The following is a 20,283-nucleotide window of genomic DNA, read 5'->3' as shown; positions in this document are numbered from 1 at the left end:
GCAGTGATCGTCAGGGGAGGCCCCTTTTTGCCACTATACAAGTGAGCCAAACACTAGAAAATAGCTCCAGTACATCTGCTTATAATGGTGTTTGGCATTTGAAACAAGATTATTTGGATCATCCGTAATATCCTAACAACAATCCAGTCCCCAGCTTGCTAATAGTTCATGCCTTTCAGTATAGAAATACAAAACTTGTTGTTTGTGCAGAAATAAGTAATATGTAAGCTTTATTTTACTCTGAAATGAGCACTGTAAATAATTCTATATGCAGTTCTTTTTTTCCCCAGTAATACACTCTGAATTTCCTGGGTACAGCAGGTAGTGGAACTTTACTAGGATGCAGACTCTGCTGCAGAGTCAACATTTTTTGTGTGTCTAGAAAACACATTATTAGAGACTGAGATGAAGGATCAGGAACCTTTACCTGATCAGCGAGTTAACGTCATTTAAACAAACAACTCAGAAGCTAAGATTTTCCAAAAGAAAATAATGACGATTGGTTCAGTTAGTTTGTAAATAATCCAGGCGAAAATCCAGCCTTTGACTCCAATCTTGGGCAAGTACTCTGTACTCATAACTGAACCCACCTTGATGGTCCCACATCTCTGGCAAATCATAAGAAACCCCTGGGGCCCAACGAGATCTACTATAAAAGAGTATCTGGGGGAAAGATCACAGAATTTTTACTTTTAAAAAAGCTTTCCCAATGTTTTTAAAGATCCATCAAATGTGGGGATCACTAGACTGGATAAAACATTTTAATCTTAAGATTTAGAAGAACTGAGGTAGAAATCAATTTCTTATAGAATAATATCTTTCAAATATAGTGGAAGCTCATTATATTAAGGAACCTCAGTATGGAAAAGTGAGTTATTTAATAATTTATTGTCACAGGAAATTCACTGGGCTGGTTTGGAGTTTTGGGTAGAATAAAATTTTTCTTACAATAGAGTCTATTTGCTCTGGACTCTAACTTCTAATGAATGAAACTCAGACATCTTATCAAAGAAATTTTACATAAATTAAATCAAATTATAATTAAGGTTTATCTAGTCCTCCAATTTATGGCTTTGCAAGGTGACTTGATTTGTGTTTACTTTGGCATGCCATAAATTTTGACCAAAGATGAAAAGCTACATATGTTGTATCTCTTTTATGCCTGATTTTTTTTTATCCAGAAATTTGACCAAACAATGATTGTTCCAGATTCAAGGTAACTTTGAAATGAGTTCATTCAATAAACATTTAGTAAATCTATCCCAGGCCCTAATTTGTCTGATAAAGTAAAACTTTTATTAGTTGAATATCCATTAAAAGTATCATAAATTGTGTATTGATATTTTATAGACATATAGAAAGTATCAGGTAACAAAATATATAGGAAATGGGATGAAATCTCCGCACTGTTCTCCATAGTGGCTGTACTAGTTTGCATTCCCACCAACAGTGTAAGAGGGTTCCCTTTTCTCCACACCCTCTCCAGCATTTATTGCTTGTAGACTTTTGGATAGCAGCCATTCCGACTGGCATGTAATGGTAACTCATTGAGGTTTTGATTTGCATTTCTCTGATAATGAGTGATGCTAAGCATCTTTTCATGTGTTTGTTAGCCATCTGTATGTCTTCTTTGGAAAAATGTCTGTTTAGTTCTTTGGCCCATTTTTTGATTGGGCCAATACAGTATACTAACGCATATATATGGAATTTAGAAGGATGGTAACGATAACCCTATATGCAAAACAGAAAAAGAGACACAGATGTACAGAACAGAATTTTGGACTCTGTGGGAGAAGGTGAGGGTGGGATGTTTCGAGAGAACAGCATCGAAACATGTATATTATCTAGGGTGAAACAGATCACCAGCCCAGGCTGGATGCATGAGACAAGTGCTCCGGCCTGGTGCACTGGGAAGACCCAGAGGAATCGGGTGGAGAGGGAGGTGGGAGGGGGGATCGGGAAGGGGAATACATGTAAATCCATGGCTGATTCATGTCAATGTAGGGCAAAAACCACTACAATATTGTAAAGTAATTAGCCTCCAACCAATAAAAATAAATGAAAATAAATAAATAAATAAATTCAAAAAACAAAAAGAAAAAACAAAACAAAACAAAAAGAAATGGGATGATTCAGTTGTTAAGTATGAAGGAACAAGAGTGCACACTGGCTGCTTACTCTTCTTTCTGTTCAGTTCAAAACCATTTATTGCACTGTTGTGATGTCCAACGCATCAGTTAAGTGTTAGAAATACAAAAGCAGCCCCTGCATTCTGTGAGGTCATAATTTAAAGAGAAATAAAGAACTAGTATTTGTGTCTCTTCAGCATATCACAAATCATCTGTTGATTTAAAAAAAATAAAAGGGAACATATTCCAATTGAAAAAAGTTTAAGAGATCTTTAATGGAAAATATGAAAATGTCATATTAAAAATAATATTGCATGTTGTATAACTGTAGAAGACATGAAGACCTAAGAACAATATTTTATTCAATGTAGTCAGCATTCTTTTTACGATAGCTGTGACTTTTGTCAGATCTGATAGCTACATTTAAGAATTTAACTTGGACATTTACATATATATTGAGGTCATAACTTCTAGAATGCCTGCATCCTACTGACAAAACCAGCTTTTAATAATGATCTTGTATCACCTCCATAAGTAATTACACTTGATCGAGATTCAATTTAACAAAATCTACTTTTACTGTACAGCTATTGTGCTATAGTAAGATTCAAGAATTGGTGGATGGATATGTTTTATAATTTATTACTACATTTTACCAAGACTTAATTTTTATGACTTCAAATATCAACTTAGGAAAAAAGAGGAGTGATATATGTACTGAGTTCCTCAAACTAGTCTCGCTTGTTCAGAAAATGTATTTTCAGTTTATCAAGTCTCATTCCTCATATTTGTCATATTCCTCATTTGTCAATATAGCTATGACTCAAAATATAAGTAAAAATAGCAATCCAGTTGGGGGACCCCTGACCCCTATCAAGTACCAGAACATTCTATGGCCAGCAGAAATCCAAAGCCTTCCCCAAAGTTTGGTGCATATTGTCAGACGATTATGGTCCCAAGCCCTCGTCTGATACCCTTCGCCTCTGTCTTTAAATACATGTGTTCTCTGGGTTGTGTCATGTTGCCCTAGATAGGAAAGTCAACATCATTTTCATTGCAAAAACAACAATTAAAAACATGAGTGCATATACATAGTAACATGAAATATTTGTGATTATAGAAAGCTTTACCAAAAATTTAAAAACTAAGAGACACAGAAATGGGTTGCCTTCTTCCTAATTTCCTCATCTCTCATGAGGAGGCTCTCTCTTCTTTAGTCTCATTCCTGTTCATTCAATGGAGCTGGAGCATCCCTCCAGAGACAGCGTCCCCTCCTGGATGAAGTGGTCACAGGGGAGACCAGCATCCAATCAGGCTTCAGTTCAGCTGCTCAGTCGTGTCTGACTCTTTGCGACCCCATGGGCTGCAGCACGCCAGGCCTCCCTGTCCATCACCAACTCCCGGAGCTTGCTCAAACTCGTGTCCATTGAGTAGGTGATGCCATCCAACCATCTCATCCTCTGTCGTCCCCTTCTCCTCCCACCTTCAATCTTTCCCAGCCTCAGGGTCTTTTCAAATGAGTCAGCTCTTCGCATCAGGTGGCCAAAGTATTGGAGTTTCAGCTTCAGCTTCAGTCCTTCCAAAGAATATTCAGGACTGATTTCATTTAGGATGGACTGGTTGGATCTCCTTGCAGCCCAAGGAACTCTGAGGAGTCTTCCCTGCACTTCAGGCTTGATGAGATTAATGAAGATTTTTGACTAGAAGGATACTTGGCTCCAGGTTTCAACCTGGAAATGCCTGAAGCCATTTGTGATGACAGAGAAAGTAAAACAACACAGAGAAGGAAAAGAATGAAGAAAGGTATCTTGCTTACCTAGCTCAAGGCATAAATCCAGCCAATCTGCTTTTTGACTTGCAGTTGAGGGAAGCAGTAAATTTTGTTTTGTTTCTTAGCTACTTTTGCCACTTGTACTTGAAAGACTCCTAACTGATAGAAAGACTGAATACATTGTCAATTATGTGATCCATCGCCTCATAAAAAATTAATGCGAAAATATCTTTAAAAATTCACAGACAGGGAGAAATTCTTCTTTCATGCCGAGCTTATTCTTATTTGGTCAAGGTAATGTGAATTACCTAATATAGCATGCTTCAATTTTTTAGTTACCATAATTAAAGTTATAGCTTAATTTTCAGGCCCACTGCAATAAACATCTTTGTCTCAATCAGAGTAGAGTCATCTTTGCACAATCTTATTTATTTCCCCATTATATTTTATTTTTATTTTAATGCACCCTCTGTGCCAATGCCTTTTACTGAAACTTATTTTAATGGGACTTTTTGTTTGTTTGTTTTTTACTTTACTTTTTTTTTTATTATTGATATATAGTTGATTTACAATGTTGTGTAGGTTTCTGCTGTATAGAAAGTGATTTAGTTTCACATGTGTATATATTCTGTTTTATATTTTTTCCATTAAGGTTTATCACATGATATTGAACGTGGTTCCCTGTGCTATACCGTAGGATCTTGTTGTTTATTCATTCTATGTAACTGCTAACCCCACACTCTCAACCCGTCCCCCCACCATCTTGCCACCCCCTTGGCAACAAGCAAGTCTGTTCTTTATGTTTGCAAGTCTGTTTCTCTTTTGTAGACAGGTTCATTTGTCTCATTTTTTAGATGCAACATATAAGTGCTATCATACGGTATTTGTCTTTCTCCTTCTGGTTTACTTCAGTCTGACAATCTCTAAGGCCATCCATGGTGCTGCACATGACATCATTTCATCCTTTTTTATCGCTGTGTACTATTCCATGGGATACATGCAGCACAACTTCTTTATCCTAAGGGCAGATTTTTAATTTTTCAGAATAAGATAGAGTAAGTCATCTAGATTTCTCCATTATTAGGAAATCTTCTCGGAGAAATGCCATTTGCACTAATAATGTAAAACCTTTGCATTGAATAGTGAAAATTCTGAACAAAATAACACTGGTAAAATTTAACAGACAATCTGATTGTCCAAACTTTCCAGGAAATTACTCAGAATTAAAGAAATGGGACCAAAAGATGACTCTGGACAAAATGAACTCATTATTTTTAAACAAATAAATTAATTAAAGAAACATACTTCCTATATTGATTAAGCTCTATATTGTCACGGAAAACTAGTAAATATATATTATACATATATACAGTATAAATATATTTATATATCTATGTATTCATTCACTCCTCTATCCCACAGAAAAAATTGGTTTTTATTTTTCAAACCAATAAAAGGATAAAAGTGTACCACAAGGAATAAAAAGAAAAAAAAAAGAATGTCTGATTTCTCTTCTAGCCTCTCTTTTAACTGTGTGTACTGAGGAGGTGGACGACAGTGAAAGGCAATCCTGAAATAACAGTATCAATTGCAGATTTGTTCCCAGGTTGGTAGAATAATTCCCCAGCCTCCTACTGTGCTGATAGAAAAGCCTAGATGGTGTGAGCAGTATCTAAACCCTATATTGAAGTAAGAAGGAGTAAGGTAATTGAAGCAGCAGAAACACATTATGGGTAAACTGAGCCAAAAGAAGAAGTTTACTGAAAGGATAGGATGTGCAGTGGATCAAAGAATATACAGAAGAACTAGAACTGTTACAAAACAGGCACCTGTTTTAGTCAAAGTGTTAATCACTCAGTCTTGCCTGACTCTGGGACCCCGTGGACTGTAGCCCGCCAGGCTCCTCTGTCCATGGAATTCTCCAGACCAAAATACTGGAGTGGGTTGCCATTTCCTTCTCCAGGAGATCTTCCCAACTCAGGGATCAAAGCCAAGTCTCCTGCTTTGCAGGCAGATTCTTTACCAGCTGAGCCAACCAGGGAAGCTGCCCTGTTTAAGGACCTCTAAGAAATAAGTGGGCCAGTCCTCATTCCTCTTGAGGATCGGCTGAAGAGATGAATGCATCTACCATTTCTACCCCATGCCTCCCAGATGCAGAGCTGATTCCTGGCGAGTCTGATGGCCACACTTCCCTCTCTCACCCGCCCTCGGTTACGGAGGGTTGAGACTCTGGCGATGATTTGAAGAGCACAGACTCTGGGAGAGTCTCTCTTTTTTTCAAAGGAATATCAGGGAGCTGCTTCTGAAAGATGTGGAGATGAATATTAATTAGTCCAAAAACATAATGTCCACTGCACAGCCTCGGCTGACATTCAAATTGGTTTATAAGGAGAGAGGTAAAGTAAGAAGCTGACTGACATGATAAAGAAAGGTAAAGCCATCAACTCAAGTAAAACAACCTAAAGGAATGCTAATATATGCTTTTCAAAGACAGATCCTAAGTTGTAGCTTATGATGCTGTGCTTGTGAATAGTCATTTTCTAAGGGGAGAACACATCAATTCTTTTTTTTTTTTTTTTTTACTTTCCAAATTTCCTAGATAGAGAAGCAAACACACTGTAATCTTTTTCAAACATTCAAGCCTAGAATGGGTTTACTTTCTTCTGACCAATGTTATCCATTTACGTAGCTTCTTAAGCCTTTACATCTTTATCTGTTTCCTATAAGAAAATCTGCTGGCCTTTTGTGCCTAGTCCCAGGTGTGTTCTTTTTCCTTCTGCCCTGAATTGCACAGATATAACCAAGTATTTGAGGTTGTAATATATTTATGATTATTTCTATTAATCAGCTGCACATGCAATATAAAAGGTTATTTTTAGAAAATGAATGCCAGTCCTGACTCACATCTTGGAATTTGAAATCTAGAAGATGTAATGAACTTACATTTATATGACAAGGTATTATTTCTTGATCATCTATCTGATCTTAATATTTTCAGGAAAATGCTATGTCACAATTTTATCAGGGAAGTAGTTTTTGCTGAGCCAGGTAGTCTTGTTACTGATTTTTTCCCCTAATAATTAAATAAGTCATAATATATTTTTCTATTAGATACATGAAGTTCATTAGCTTTTATTTGTAAATTATCAGTGATTTTACATTCACCAAGTGGTACAACCATTGCCAATATCTAATTCCAAAACATTTTCATCACTTTAAAAAGAAACTCTGCATACTCGATGCCCCTACCTTCATCCAGTCTCTGGCAAATGCTAATATATTTTCTGTTTCTATTAATTTACCTTTTCTGGACATTTCAGAATGTCCAGAACCATAAATGGAGTTATAAAATATGTAACCTTTTATGTGGGTACTTTACCATAGTGTTTAAAAAGTTTGCCCCTGTCCTATCATGTATCAGTACATCACTTCTTTTGTGTCTAATAATATTCTATTGTATGCCTGTATTTCATTTTGTCCACTTGTTAACTGAATTTAGATTCTGTCCATACTTAAACTCTTATGAATAGTGATACTATGAACATCCGTGTACAAGTGGAAATGTGTTTCCAGTTCTCTGCAGGTGTGTACCCAGAAGTGGTATTGTTGTATCGTATGGTAACTCTATATATAACTTTTTTTTTAATATATATATATAACTTTTTGAGGAATTACCAAACCACTTTCCCAAGCAGTTTTAGCGTTTTACATTCACACCAGCAATGTATAAGGATTCAAGTTCTCTATATTCTCTCCAACACTTGCCATTTTTGGTCTTTTTGATTAGCCATCACAGTGGATTTAAAGTGATATCTCACTGTGGTTTTGATTTGAATTTTCAATTTCTTAGTGACTAATGATATTGAACATTTTCCCCTGGGCTTAATGATCACTGGCATATAGTGTTTAGAAAGTACTCACATTTTTCTGTTATGTTTAAAGTATGTTATTTTTATTTTGCTCTGATGATTGTGTCCTTTACATGTTGAGTACCAGTACTTTACCAAACATATAGTTTGCAAATCTATCTTTTTCTACTTTGTGGGTTTTCAATTCACTTTCTTACTGGCATCCTTTAAAACATGAAAGCTTTAAATTTTGATGAATCCCAGTTTCTTTCTTTCTTTTTGCCTGTGTTCTGTCTCCTCCTTGGGCGGGGGGCCGGGGACAGGGAGGGGAATCACTGCCTAATGCAATGCTATGAAAATTTACATCTGTGTTTTCTCATAAAAGTTTTATGATTTTAGCTTTCACATTTAGATCTTTGAACCATTTCAAGATAATTTTGTATGTGGTGAGAGGATTTCAAATTCATTCTTTTGAATGTAGAAAATGGTGGGCCAATTCTCTTCAATTTGAATTATCCTGGCGCCCTTGTCAAAAATCATTTCATTACTGATTTTAGTCATTTCAGTCTTCTATTTTTCCTCTGGGTCAGTTTAGGTAAAAGTCAGTCAACTTTTTTTTTTTTTTCCCCAAAGAGCCAATTTTTCAAAATTAATTTCATCTAATGTTTTTCTGTTCTCTCTTTCATTAATTTCTGCTCTAATCTTTATTTCCTTCATTTTGCTGTTTTGAATTTATTTTGCTTTTTCTAGTTTCTTAAGGCAGAAGGTTATTAACTTGAGATTTCCTATACAGACATTTAAAACTATTATTTTCTCAGTATTTTTGCTGCATTCTAGAAGTTTCTTTTTTTTAATATATTGTTTCACCATTTTCTTTCATCTCGAAGCATTTTCTAATTTTCCTTTTGATTTCATTTTTGGATCATTACTTATTTAGAAACATACTGCTTAATTTCCAAATATTTGTGTACTTCTCAAATTGTCTTCTAGTACTGATTTGTAATTTTTTTCACTATGATCTGGAAACATACTTTGTACAACTTTTTTTTTTTAATTTCAGACTCTTTTGTGGTGTTAAGTCTTTATTTTTCATACAAGCTACCCTTGCACTGCTGTTTACATATGCAGAACTGAGCATGCTGCTCTATGTGGAAACTAGCTAACATTTCCAGACACTCAGTCTTGAAAACAAAAATGACTAAACACCAATTGTTGATATTTTTATGAATTACTGAGCTGTCTTATTATAGGCTGTCTTTACCTGAAAGTATAAGTATGGTCACTTTTGCAGCCTTTAGGCAATTTTAAAATGCTTGTTAACATTTGGAATATCAACTATAGACAATAAACTCTTTGTCCATTTCTTAATTCGGTTATTCTAATTTTTAGTTGTTGCGTTACTGGAGTCCTTTATATATTCTGAATATTCCCCCCTTTTCAGATATATGATTTGAAAATATTTTCTCCCAGTCTGTAGGTTGTCTCTTCCTTCTGTTGATTGTGTCTTTTGATGGAGAAAAGTGTTTAAATTCTGTGTAGTCCCCTTTGTCTATTTATGCCCTTATGTCGCTTTTGGTGTCATAGTCAATAACCATTGCCAAGTTCAATGTCATGAAGTTTTCTCTATTTTCGTCTGGAAATTTGAGTTTTAGAGTTTGCATTTAGGTCTTAGCTACATTTCAAATTAAATTTCTATATATAATATTATAAAATAAGGGTCCAACCTTATTCTTTTGCATTTGCATATTAGATGTGCACTTTTTTAGCTTATCCTACTTGGAGTTTGTTAAGCTTCTTAAATATATGTGTGTGTGTGTGTGTGTGTGTGTGTGTGTGTATAAAATCATATTTGGAAAGTTTTATGTTGTAATTTTCAATCCCAGAATATGAATTTGATCCTTTATTCTGTGATTCTTATCTTTTTTTAGCTATTCTGTATTTTGTGAGACATCATTCTAATCTTTTCTTTTTATCCTTAGATGTTGCTTTTGTTAGTTCCTAGAACATATTTATAATAGTTGGTTTAAAATCTGTTTAGATAAGTCCAATGCAGAATCCTAAGGGGCAGTTTCTGTTGACTATGCTTTTCCCCCTGAATGTAAGTTGTATTTTCTTGTTTTTATCTTTTTTTTTTTTTGTCTCATGCTTTTGATATAGAAGATGGAAATTCAAAATAGTATAAAGTGGCAAATACAAATCTCTGATCATCCCCCTAGAAGTATTTTGCGTTGTAGTTTGCTGTTGTTGGTAGCAGTGGTATTTGTTTATTGACTTTTTTGAATTAATTCTGTAAGATCAAAATTCTTCGTCATATGTGTTCACTGAAGTGTCTGCTCAATTAGCAAATGATGAGCTAATCATCAATCAGAGATTTCCTTAAATGCTTTGAACCCACACTTTCCAGTCTGCTGAGGGCCTCTGTGTACAAGCCTTCGGATTCAGGCATGCGGTTCACAACTTTGCCTTTGCGTTTTGTCCCAGCATGTGCAAAGCCTCCAGGTCAGGCAGTGATGAGAGAAATAACACTCCTGCCACTCCAGCATCTGTGAGACTGTTGCTTACAAGGCTACCAAGATTAAAAGCCTTTTGTTTTCAAAACCACTTTAGAAAGGGATGGGAATATGTTAAAATACAGCAAAGCTCACTGTTTTTGTTGAGATTCAGTTATATTTCTCAAGTAGATGTTCCTTGGATTTTTTTCAAGCCTTTGATTCATTTTCAGAATTCTGAAAAACTTGATTTGGACAATCTTGCCAGCTGGTATGTTCTCAGGTGGCCTCAGCTTGCAGCGACTTGGAGCAGGACCTGGGTTCCCAGCCAGAGACTGAGGCTGGGTGGTAGTGGTAAAACCACTAGACCAGTGGTCAGTGACGGAGGCCCTGGCCCTTCGGCTTTGCAAAGAAGAATTTCCACAAGGGTGGAAAGAGTGAAGTGAGTAAAGAATTTATTGAGAGGAAAAAGAGAACAGTACTTGTGGATAGACACATGGGCAGACTCAGAGGGAGAGCCCCTGAGTCGCGTCTGCATTGCAGTTTTAAACCATTTATTTATGAGAACTCACTACCGTCTCCTCATCGAAACTGAGGTCCAGCACGTTGCCTGCCTTGGGCTTAAGGGTGGGACTGGTTAGCAAGAGGGCTTCTCTGACTGTGTCACACACATGCATGGAGGAGCCAGGTCACCACCATTTGTGAGGCTCCCATCTGAGGGTGGGCCGTGTACAGATGTTCAAACGGCCTTCTTGGAATGTGGGGTCCATGGTGAAGGGCACTGAGGAGCAGAAGAGGCATCCGGCTTGTCCAGTGGTGGTAGGTGTCGCAGTAGATCCTGGCATCAGACAGTGAGCTCTTCGCTCAGAAACGGTGCATTTTGTCCTGGTTCCTGCTGCAAGTGTGCTAACTGGGGTTCTCGTGATGTTGATTCTGATGCAAGGAAGCTTCTGTGGTCTCTGATTGAAGCCCCAGGTCAGATCTGAGGCCCTCGCCATTGTAAAAAAAAATAAAATAAAACAAAATAAACCATTTATTTAGGACATTTCTTCTGGGTTTCCTTTGGCCAATCGTTTTGATTTGCCTGGTTCACAGTCATATTTAGTATATCTCAGAATCCTCCCAACTGTTCACATACATCTCTTAGGCAAGATGGATTCTACCAAAGAGGCCTGTGGGTAGAGCATCTCTTGACATCACTCACCTTTGACCCCCAAGAAGCTTTTCTGTGCATGTGTGATCGGGAAGATCTCCTGGCTTTAAGAATGAGAAACATATGGTCTGGGCAGGGACCAGCTTGCTCCCTTAATTGTCCTGCTGTTTTCGTCTTGGAGTTTTGGTTCCCAGGGAATGAGTCTCCAATAGAGTTGGGGGTGGGCTTCTACCTCCGGCCTCAGCTATTCTCACTTTTTTTTAATAGAGGGGTAGATTTTTGGAAGATTTTATACTCTGTAATTCTCACACATTCACATATTTTAAACAGGGTCAGTATTCCCTTATTTAATAATTTAATGTACTTTGTTGGAGAAAGAAATGGTGACCCACCCCTTATTCTTGCCTGGAAAATCCTGTGGATTTTCTCCAGAGGAGACTGTGTGTCCAAAGGAACACAAATATATTTATTGATCTTCAAACAATGACTATGTGGAGATCCTGCTCCATATTTTCCAAAGTATGGAGCACATGTACAACTACATCACTTCGAGGATTCCTCCCTTATTTACAAGTGTAATTGCAATTTCCTAGGCTTGGTTCTCTTCTCAAATGGATTCTAATGTCAATGGCTTGGGGTTTTTGATTAGGGGAAATTGTATCCTACATTGATTGGACTCGTGAATATTTTACACAACAATGGAAATTGCTTTTTCTAATAAATACTAACTCTATTTATACTCTGAGTAAAGGACAAACACTCTGAGCTTGATTTTAAAGGCTTTCCATGAGAGGAGCTCAAGCAGATTTTGACAGCTCTTTTTATAAAAGTGGTTTTAACTCTCTCCCTGTTGCAATTATCATAAACCATAGATGTTCTCTTTATAACTTGGGGTTATATGTGTATGGAGGAATCAGGCTCAAATACAAAGTCAGGAGTTTAAACCTCAAATTCTTAAATGCAAATTTACCTTTCATACATATTATCTAAATAATCAGAATTTCACTGTAATAAGGCAAAAAAGCACCAGACACACTTCTGTCTACTATCTATATGCATGCACTAAACTTAAAATGCTAATTTCCATTAGATGGTCTTCAAAACTGATATACAATGAATATAATTCTCATTATTTAAGCAAACTTAAATAAATATTGAAAGAAGAGAGAAAGTGAAGGATTTTGTGCATTTAAGTGTGTTTTCAATTTGGCTTTCAGAAGATTTGTTCATTTACAAATAAAAAACTTTATTGTTTATCTTGTAAACATATGTCCAAATAGTTGAAAAACTTTTAGGAAAATCATTAATGTAACTAATGTTAAAACACACTCACCAATTCATAAAGTGCTTTGTGAAACTCTGGCTACAACCATAGAAAAAGAGCTTCTATAATATAAACATTATCAAGAAAACTTTGTTTTAAGGGAACTTCAAAGAAATAGCAATTTATAGGATTTTGGATTAAATTTATTTCTACACTTAAGATATGGCTATGAATTCTCTGGCTGTTGTAAATAGTAAAGAATTACCATCTACTGAACATTTATTAAATATTCTGCACATACAACTTAACAGGAAAAGAATAAACAATCCAACTAAAGGTTAAGCATGAATAGACATTTTTCCAAAAAAAAAATAATAATAATAATACAGATGACCAACAAGTACATAGCAATGTGCTCACAATCATTAATCATCAAGGAAATGCAAATCAAAACCACAATGAGCTATCACCTCATACCTATTAAAATTGTCCAAAAGGCAAGAAGTGACGAGCGTTGACAAGGATTGAAGAAAAAGGAAGACTTGTGTGCTGTTGGTGAGAATGTAAATTGATGCAGCCACTATGGAAAACAGTATGGAAGTCCCTCAAAAAGTCTAAAAACCACCCTACGATTTCTATGATTCAGTAATTCCACTACTGGGTATTTATCCAAAGGGAACAAAAGCACTAACTTGAAAAAACATAATGGAGCCTTGTTCATTACAGCATTACTTACAAAATCCAACACATGGGAACAACCTATATCCATGAATGAAGGTATGGATAAAAAAATGTGATATTTTACACACACACACACACACATACCCAATGGAATATTATTAATAGGCCTGGCATGCTGTGGTTCATGGGGTCACAAAGAGCCGGACACAACTGAGAGACTGAACTGAACTGAACTGAACTGCTCCTTCCTGGGTCCTGGTGCACAAAGTTATTTTCGTGCCCTCTAAGAGTCTATATCCCAGCCCTGTGAAAGTTATACTGTGGAGTTATTGGTGACCTCCTCCAAGGGGGTTTATGCCATCCCCAGGTCTGCTGCACCCAGAGGCCTGCCCCTGTGACAGTCCACTGCTGACCTGTACCTCCACAGGAGATGCTCACAGTTCTGTCTCAGCCTCTGTGGGGTCCCTGAGTCCTGGAGTGTGCAAGGTTTGCTTGAGCCCTCTTAGCATCTCTGGTGGGAATGGGGTTTGATTCTAAATGCGAATTCGCCCCTCCCACCATCTTGCTGGGGCTTCTCCTCTGCCCTTGGACGTGGACTGTCTCCTCATGGCTGGTCTACCGAAGCGCAGCGGCTGCTCCTGACCTTAATTCTCCAAGCCAGGCTTCAACAATATGTGAACTGTGAACTTCCAGATGTTCAAGCTGGTTTTAGAAAAGGCAGAGGAACCAGAGATCAAATCGCCAACATCCACTGGATCAGTGATAAAGAAAGAGAGTTCTAGAAAAACATCTACTTCTGCTTTATTGACTATAAAAGCCTTTGACTGTGTGGATCACAATAAACTGTGGAAGATTCTGAAAGAGATGGGAATACCAGACCACCTGACCTGCCTCTTGAGAAACCTGTATGCAGGTCAGGAAGCAACAGTTAGAACTGGACTTGGAACAACAGACTGGTTCCAAATAGGTAAAGGAGCACGTCAAGGCTGTATATTGTCACCCTGCTTATTTAACTTCTATGCAGAGTACATCATGAGAAACGCTGGGCTGGAAGAAGCACAAGCTGGAATCAAGATTGCCGGGAGAAATATCAATAACCTCAGATATGCAGATGACACCACCCTTATGGCAGAGTGAAGAGGAACTAAAAAGTCTCTTGATGAAAGTGAAAGAGGAGAGTGAAAATGTTGGCTTAAAGCTCAACATTTAGAAAACTAAGATCATGGCATCCAGTCCCATGGCAAATAGATGGGGAAACAGTGGAAACAGTGGTTGACTTTATTTTGGGGGGCTCCAAAATCACTGCAGATGGTGACTTCAGTCATGAAATTAAAAGACGCTTGCTCTTTGGAAGGAAAGTTATAACCAACCTAGATAGCATATTAAAAAGCAGAGACATTACTTTGCCAACAAAGGTCCATCTAGTCAAGGCTATGGTTTTTCCAGTGGTCATGTATGCATGTGAGAGTTGGACTATAAAGAAAACTGAGCACTGAAAAATTGATGCTTTTGAACTGTGGTTTTGGAGAAGACTCTTGAGAGTCCCTTGGACTGCAGGGAGATCCAACCAGTCCATCCTTAAGGAGATCAGTCCTGGGTATTCATAGGAAGGACTGATGCTAAAGCTGAAACTCCAATACTTTGGCCACATGATGGGAAGAGCTGACTCATCTGAAAAGACCCTGATGCTGGGAAAGATTGGGGGCAGGAGGAGAAGGGGACGACAGAGGATGAGATGGTTGGATGGCATAACCCACTCGATGGACATGAGTTTGAGTAAACTCCGGGAGTTGGCGATGGACAAGGGAAGCATGGTATGCTGCAGTCTGTGGGTTCCAAATAGTTGGACACAAGTGAACAAGTGAACTGAATTGACTTCCAGATGCTGATAGATGAAATAAAACTGTCCTAATTCAAGGTATATTTAACTTAATTTCTAGTGAGAAAAATGGAAAAGGCTAATATTTTGAAGTATTAGTCTATGTATATCACACTTAGATTCCCCCAATTCCTTTTTCACCCTCTTATAATTCCTGTTATATTTTTGTCCAAGACACACGAGGCTTTGGTTTGCTCCAAGGAAATCTTATCAAGTAGAACTGTTACTAACATCAAATTATTGTGTTTGTTTGGACTACATTCAAGTGTAAGTACAACTTAAAGAATATATAACTGAAATCCTTCACCACCACCCAGGCTAGAAAAAAAGATGCTTTAAGCTAAAAAAGAGAAACAAGGCTCAGAGGGGAATCAAGACCGTTAGATGTTGAGGAAGTTGCAGCCAGAGCTCTTTGCTAAGAGGAAGAATAGAACCACAGAGAGATTTGGGTATTAAGAATGGAAGAATGTGCACCCCATCCTGTCTGACTGCCTTGAGTACTGCCAAGCTTCCCAGTGTTCCCTCCCATTATGGCATTGATAAGTGGGGTATACACAGCAGCACGAAGATCTGAGAGGTGCCTTGGAACAGCCCAATTCTAGTTCTCATGTATGTTGTTGAAGGGGCATTAACTGCAACCCATATCATCTCATTGAGTCAGAGTGTTGCAGACAAGACACTAAGAACCAGTCAAGTCACAGTAGTTTTTTCCTAGTAACAAACGCCATATACCAAAGATGAAATGGCAAAGTATTTCTGCAGATATTGTCATAACGTAGTTCAAGTCAATGATTAGATGCAAAGCCTGAGGACAGGATGATATGCAATCTTCCAAACCTCCTGTTTAATGCTTCTGCAATGAGAAATGATAGAAGAGTAGAATGTATTGCTTGAGTTTTCTTTCTGAAGCAAAAGAAAACATCAGAGTGGCTGTTTTCATCCTAAAAGAAGTAAGAGCTTAAGATGGAGAGGAAATCGATTTATTTCAGACAAATAAAGTTACATTTATCATCTTTCCTCCCAAACTCCCATGAAATATAAGCTTTGAAGTTTTATACCTGCCTTTAATAATTATAAAACCAGTCTACAGCTGCTACTGAAGACCTGCATAACAAATTTATGACAGGATTTAAATGAACACCTGATTAGATACATGAAAATGTTTATATGGATTGAGCGCCTACTATGCTTCGGACATCATACTGGCCTTTTACAAATGTATTCACTTTGTTCTCGGCCATAATCTTAAGAGATTCGTGACTCTACCAATATTAAACCTGAGGCTCAAAGAAACTGAATAATTTATGCAAGTCTCATACAGCTTGTAACTGGCAAGGTTGGAATGTGAGCCGTTTACTTCAAAGTAGAAACTCTTTGGGATGTCAGAACACAGTCTTTCCCTGCTAAACGTCATTTGTTATCAGTTCTTACTCAAGCACGACTGAAGTTTACAGGGATCTTTGAACACTCTTTCAGCTTCATTTCAAGAATCCAAAGGCCTTGGCCAATGCCAAGTTTCTGCAGAGGGAGCTTCTGCTTTCTTCAGCAACTTTGGAACTAGGTCAGTTTCAGCATCAATTTTTAAACTCTCCACTGCAAACTGAACACGCAAAACATCGGGAAAAAATGTGTTATTTTCACTCCCCATGAAAGGAGAAAGATCCACTGGATTTTTGACAAAAGTCTTGGGTTAGTAAAGACATTAATAGTATAATGCCTCAGGATAAGTCACCTCAAGTCTTGAGCTCACATGTTTCTCTCATAAAAAGTAGAGTTGTTGAAAGTGCATTTGGAATCAGACTTTACGGCTGACCATAGAGTCCACCCATTGTCTAGCTCAGAGGATGTCACTCGGGTACTCTTGTTATCTTTTAACGGAGCCCTGACCAAATGGCATTCTTTTTGGCATTATTCATATTTCTTCTAAGTATTGTCTCTTAATCCTCTATTACCATTGCTGTAGAAATTTTTAGAAAAGTCTAACTGTTGGTATACACTAAATTATTCTTATCAACTGTGGCTGCTGAAGGTTTTTTTTTTTTTTTTCTTTTGTACATGATTTTATAGCCATATCATTGGAAACTTTGAAGAGAAAGTCTCTGGCAATTTAATTCACTCCATCATTTTTTCTAGAAGTTTCTTAGCAATTAATTTGTAATCTCTGCTGCCTGTTTTTGCTGCAAGAACATTTCCTTAATTAACCTATGGGAATAGACATTTATTAAAAAAAAAAAAAAAAAAAGGCTGCCTTGAGAACATTTTTTCAGACTCACCACTGCCTAGGAAAATAAGAAGCTTTCTACAGAATTAAGAGAAAAGAATTTCAGGGGCTATTATTCCAGTGTTAAGCATGGTCTGACAAAACAGATTAAATATCTCTTCTCTTGCTACTGAGACTGAGGAATGGGTTGGTAAATATCTTGATGATGTAGTCACAAAATGTAAATTTTATTGTGGAGAAAAATCACTTGTCAGAAACTGAAAACATGATGTAATCAACTTTTTACATATTACCTTTAAGACAAAAAAAAAAAAGCTATTTTGATGCTCTACTATTATTGGTCCAAGAAAATGCTAGCCTTTTTTTTAAAAATCTTAGATGAAGTAAACATATTTTTCACCTTAAAAAAAAATGAGACTGTGGAGAGTCTTTGCAGTATAATAACACATTCCAGTCACCATACCTGGAGGAAGGACTCTTCTAGTAACCTTTGAAATGTCTCGTCTTGTCAATTCAGAGACTCTGTGAAAATGTTCTTAAATCCAAGAAATTCGTTTTTTCCTCTTGGGTCTGTTTCTAATCCATTTTTCTGTAAGGGCTTTTTCTATCCCCTTGAGCAGGGTAATTTAAAATATCACTAACTTTTCCTTTGCTCATAGTCATATGAGTATTGTGCCTTTTCATACTGTTCATGGGGTTCTCAAGGCGAGAATACTGAAGTGGTTTGCCCTTCTCTTCTCCAGTGGACCACGTTTTGTCAGAACTCTCCACCGTGACCCATCCATCTTGGGTGACCCTCCATGGCATGGCTCATGGTTTCATTGAGTTAGACAAGGCTGTGGTCCATGTGATCAGATTAGTGAGTTTTCTGTGACTGTGGTTTCCATTCTGTCTGCCCTCTGATAGATAAGTATAAAAGGTTTGTGGAAGCTTCCTGATGGGAAGGACTGGCTGTGGAGGAATCTGAGTCTTGCTCTGATGGTCAGGGCCATGCTCAGTAAATCTTTAATCTGATTTTTTTAATTGATGGATGGGGTTGTGTTCCCTCCTTGCAATTTGGCCTGAGGAGAAACTATGGTAGGGGCCATGGCAGTTATGACAATCTCCTTCAGAAGGGCTTATGTGAGGACTGTTGCATTCAGTGCCCTGATCCCATGGCAGCCTCTGCCAACCCACATGTCTGCTGGAGACTCCTGGACACTCAGGAATTCCAGCTGAGCTATTTCAAATCCTGAAAGATGATGCTGTGAAAGTGCTTCACTCAATATGCCAGCAAATTTGGAAAACTCAGCAGTGGCCACAGGACTAGAAAAGGTCAATTTTCACTCCAATCCCAAAGAAAGGCAATGCCCAAAAATGTTTAAACTACCGCACAATTGCACTCATCTCACACACTAGGAAAGTAATGCTCAAAATTCTCCAAGCTAGGCTTCAACAGTACATGAACTGAGAACTTCCAGATGTTCAAGCTGGATTTAGAAAAGGCAGAGGGACCACAGATCAAATTGCCAACATTCATTGGATCATAGAAAAAACAAGAGAATACCAGAAAAACATCTACTTCTGCTTCAAAGCCTTTGACTGTGTGGATCACAACAAACTGTGGAAAATTCTGAAAGAGATGGGAATACCAGACCACATTACCTGCCTCCTGAGAAATCGGCATGCAGGTCAGAAAGCAACACTTAGAACTGGACATGGAACAGCTGACTGGCTCCAAATTGAGAAAGGAATACATAAAGGCTATATATTGTCACCTTGCTTATTTAACTTACATGCAGAATACATCATGCATGGATGAAGCACAAGCTGGAATCAAGATTGCTGGAAGAAATATCAGTAACCTCAGATATGCAGATGACACCACCCTTATGGCAGAAAGCAAAGAGGAACTGAGGAGCCTCTTGATGAAAGTGAAAGAGGAGAGTGAAAAAGTTTGCTTAAAACTCAACATTCAAAAAACGAAGGTCATGTCATCTGGTCCCATCACTTCATGGCAAATAGATGGGAAGCAATGGAAACAGTGACAGATTTTATTTTCTTGGGCTCCAAAATCACTGTAGATGGTGACTGCAGCCATGAAATTAAAAGATACTTACTCCTTGGAAGAAAAACAATGACAAACCTAGATAGTGCATTAAAAGCAGAGACATTATTTTCTGACAAAGGTCTGTATAGTCAAAGCTATGGTTTTTCTAGTAGTCATGTATGGATGTGAGAGTTACACCATAAAGAAGGCTGAGTGCCAAAGAATTGATGCTTTTGAATTGAGGTGTTGGAAAAGATTCTTGAGAGTCCCTTGGACAGCAGGGAGATCCAACCAATCCATCCTAAAGAAAATTAGTCCTGAATATTCATTGGAAGGACTGATGCTGAAGCTGAAACTCCAATACTTTGGCCACCTGATGCGAAGAACCAGCTCATTGGAAAAGACCCTGAAGCTGGGCAAGATTGAGGGTGGGAGGAGAAGGGGATGACAGAGGTAAGATGGTTGGATGGCATCACCAACTCAATGGACATGAGTTTGAGTAAACTCCAGGAGTTGGTGATGGACAGGGAGGCCTACCATGCTGCAGTCCATGGGGTCACAAAGAGTCAGACACGACTGAGTGACTGAACTGAACTGATATTAGTATTTTAAGAAATGATGGGAAATCATAAAATTTTATCCAAGATAACACAGTGTGCTGAAAAAAACCCTAATTTTTTGTGATAATATAATTTAAAAATTAGGGTAATTATTTTGTAATAAATATATTATGTTACAATTTAAGCAATTTCATTTTAACCTCATCCTAATCATAGCCTTGACATTCTGATGTATTCATAAAATCTGTGTCAATAAGCT

Source organism: Dama dama, chromosome 12 (genome assembly GCF_033118175.1).
Source record: "Dama dama isolate Ldn47 chromosome 12, ASM3311817v1, whole genome shotgun sequence".
NCBI classification, from domain to species: domain Eukaryota; kingdom Metazoa; phylum Chordata; class Mammalia; order Artiodactyla; family Cervidae; genus Dama; species Dama dama.
This window is presented reverse-complemented; position numbering follows the sequence as displayed.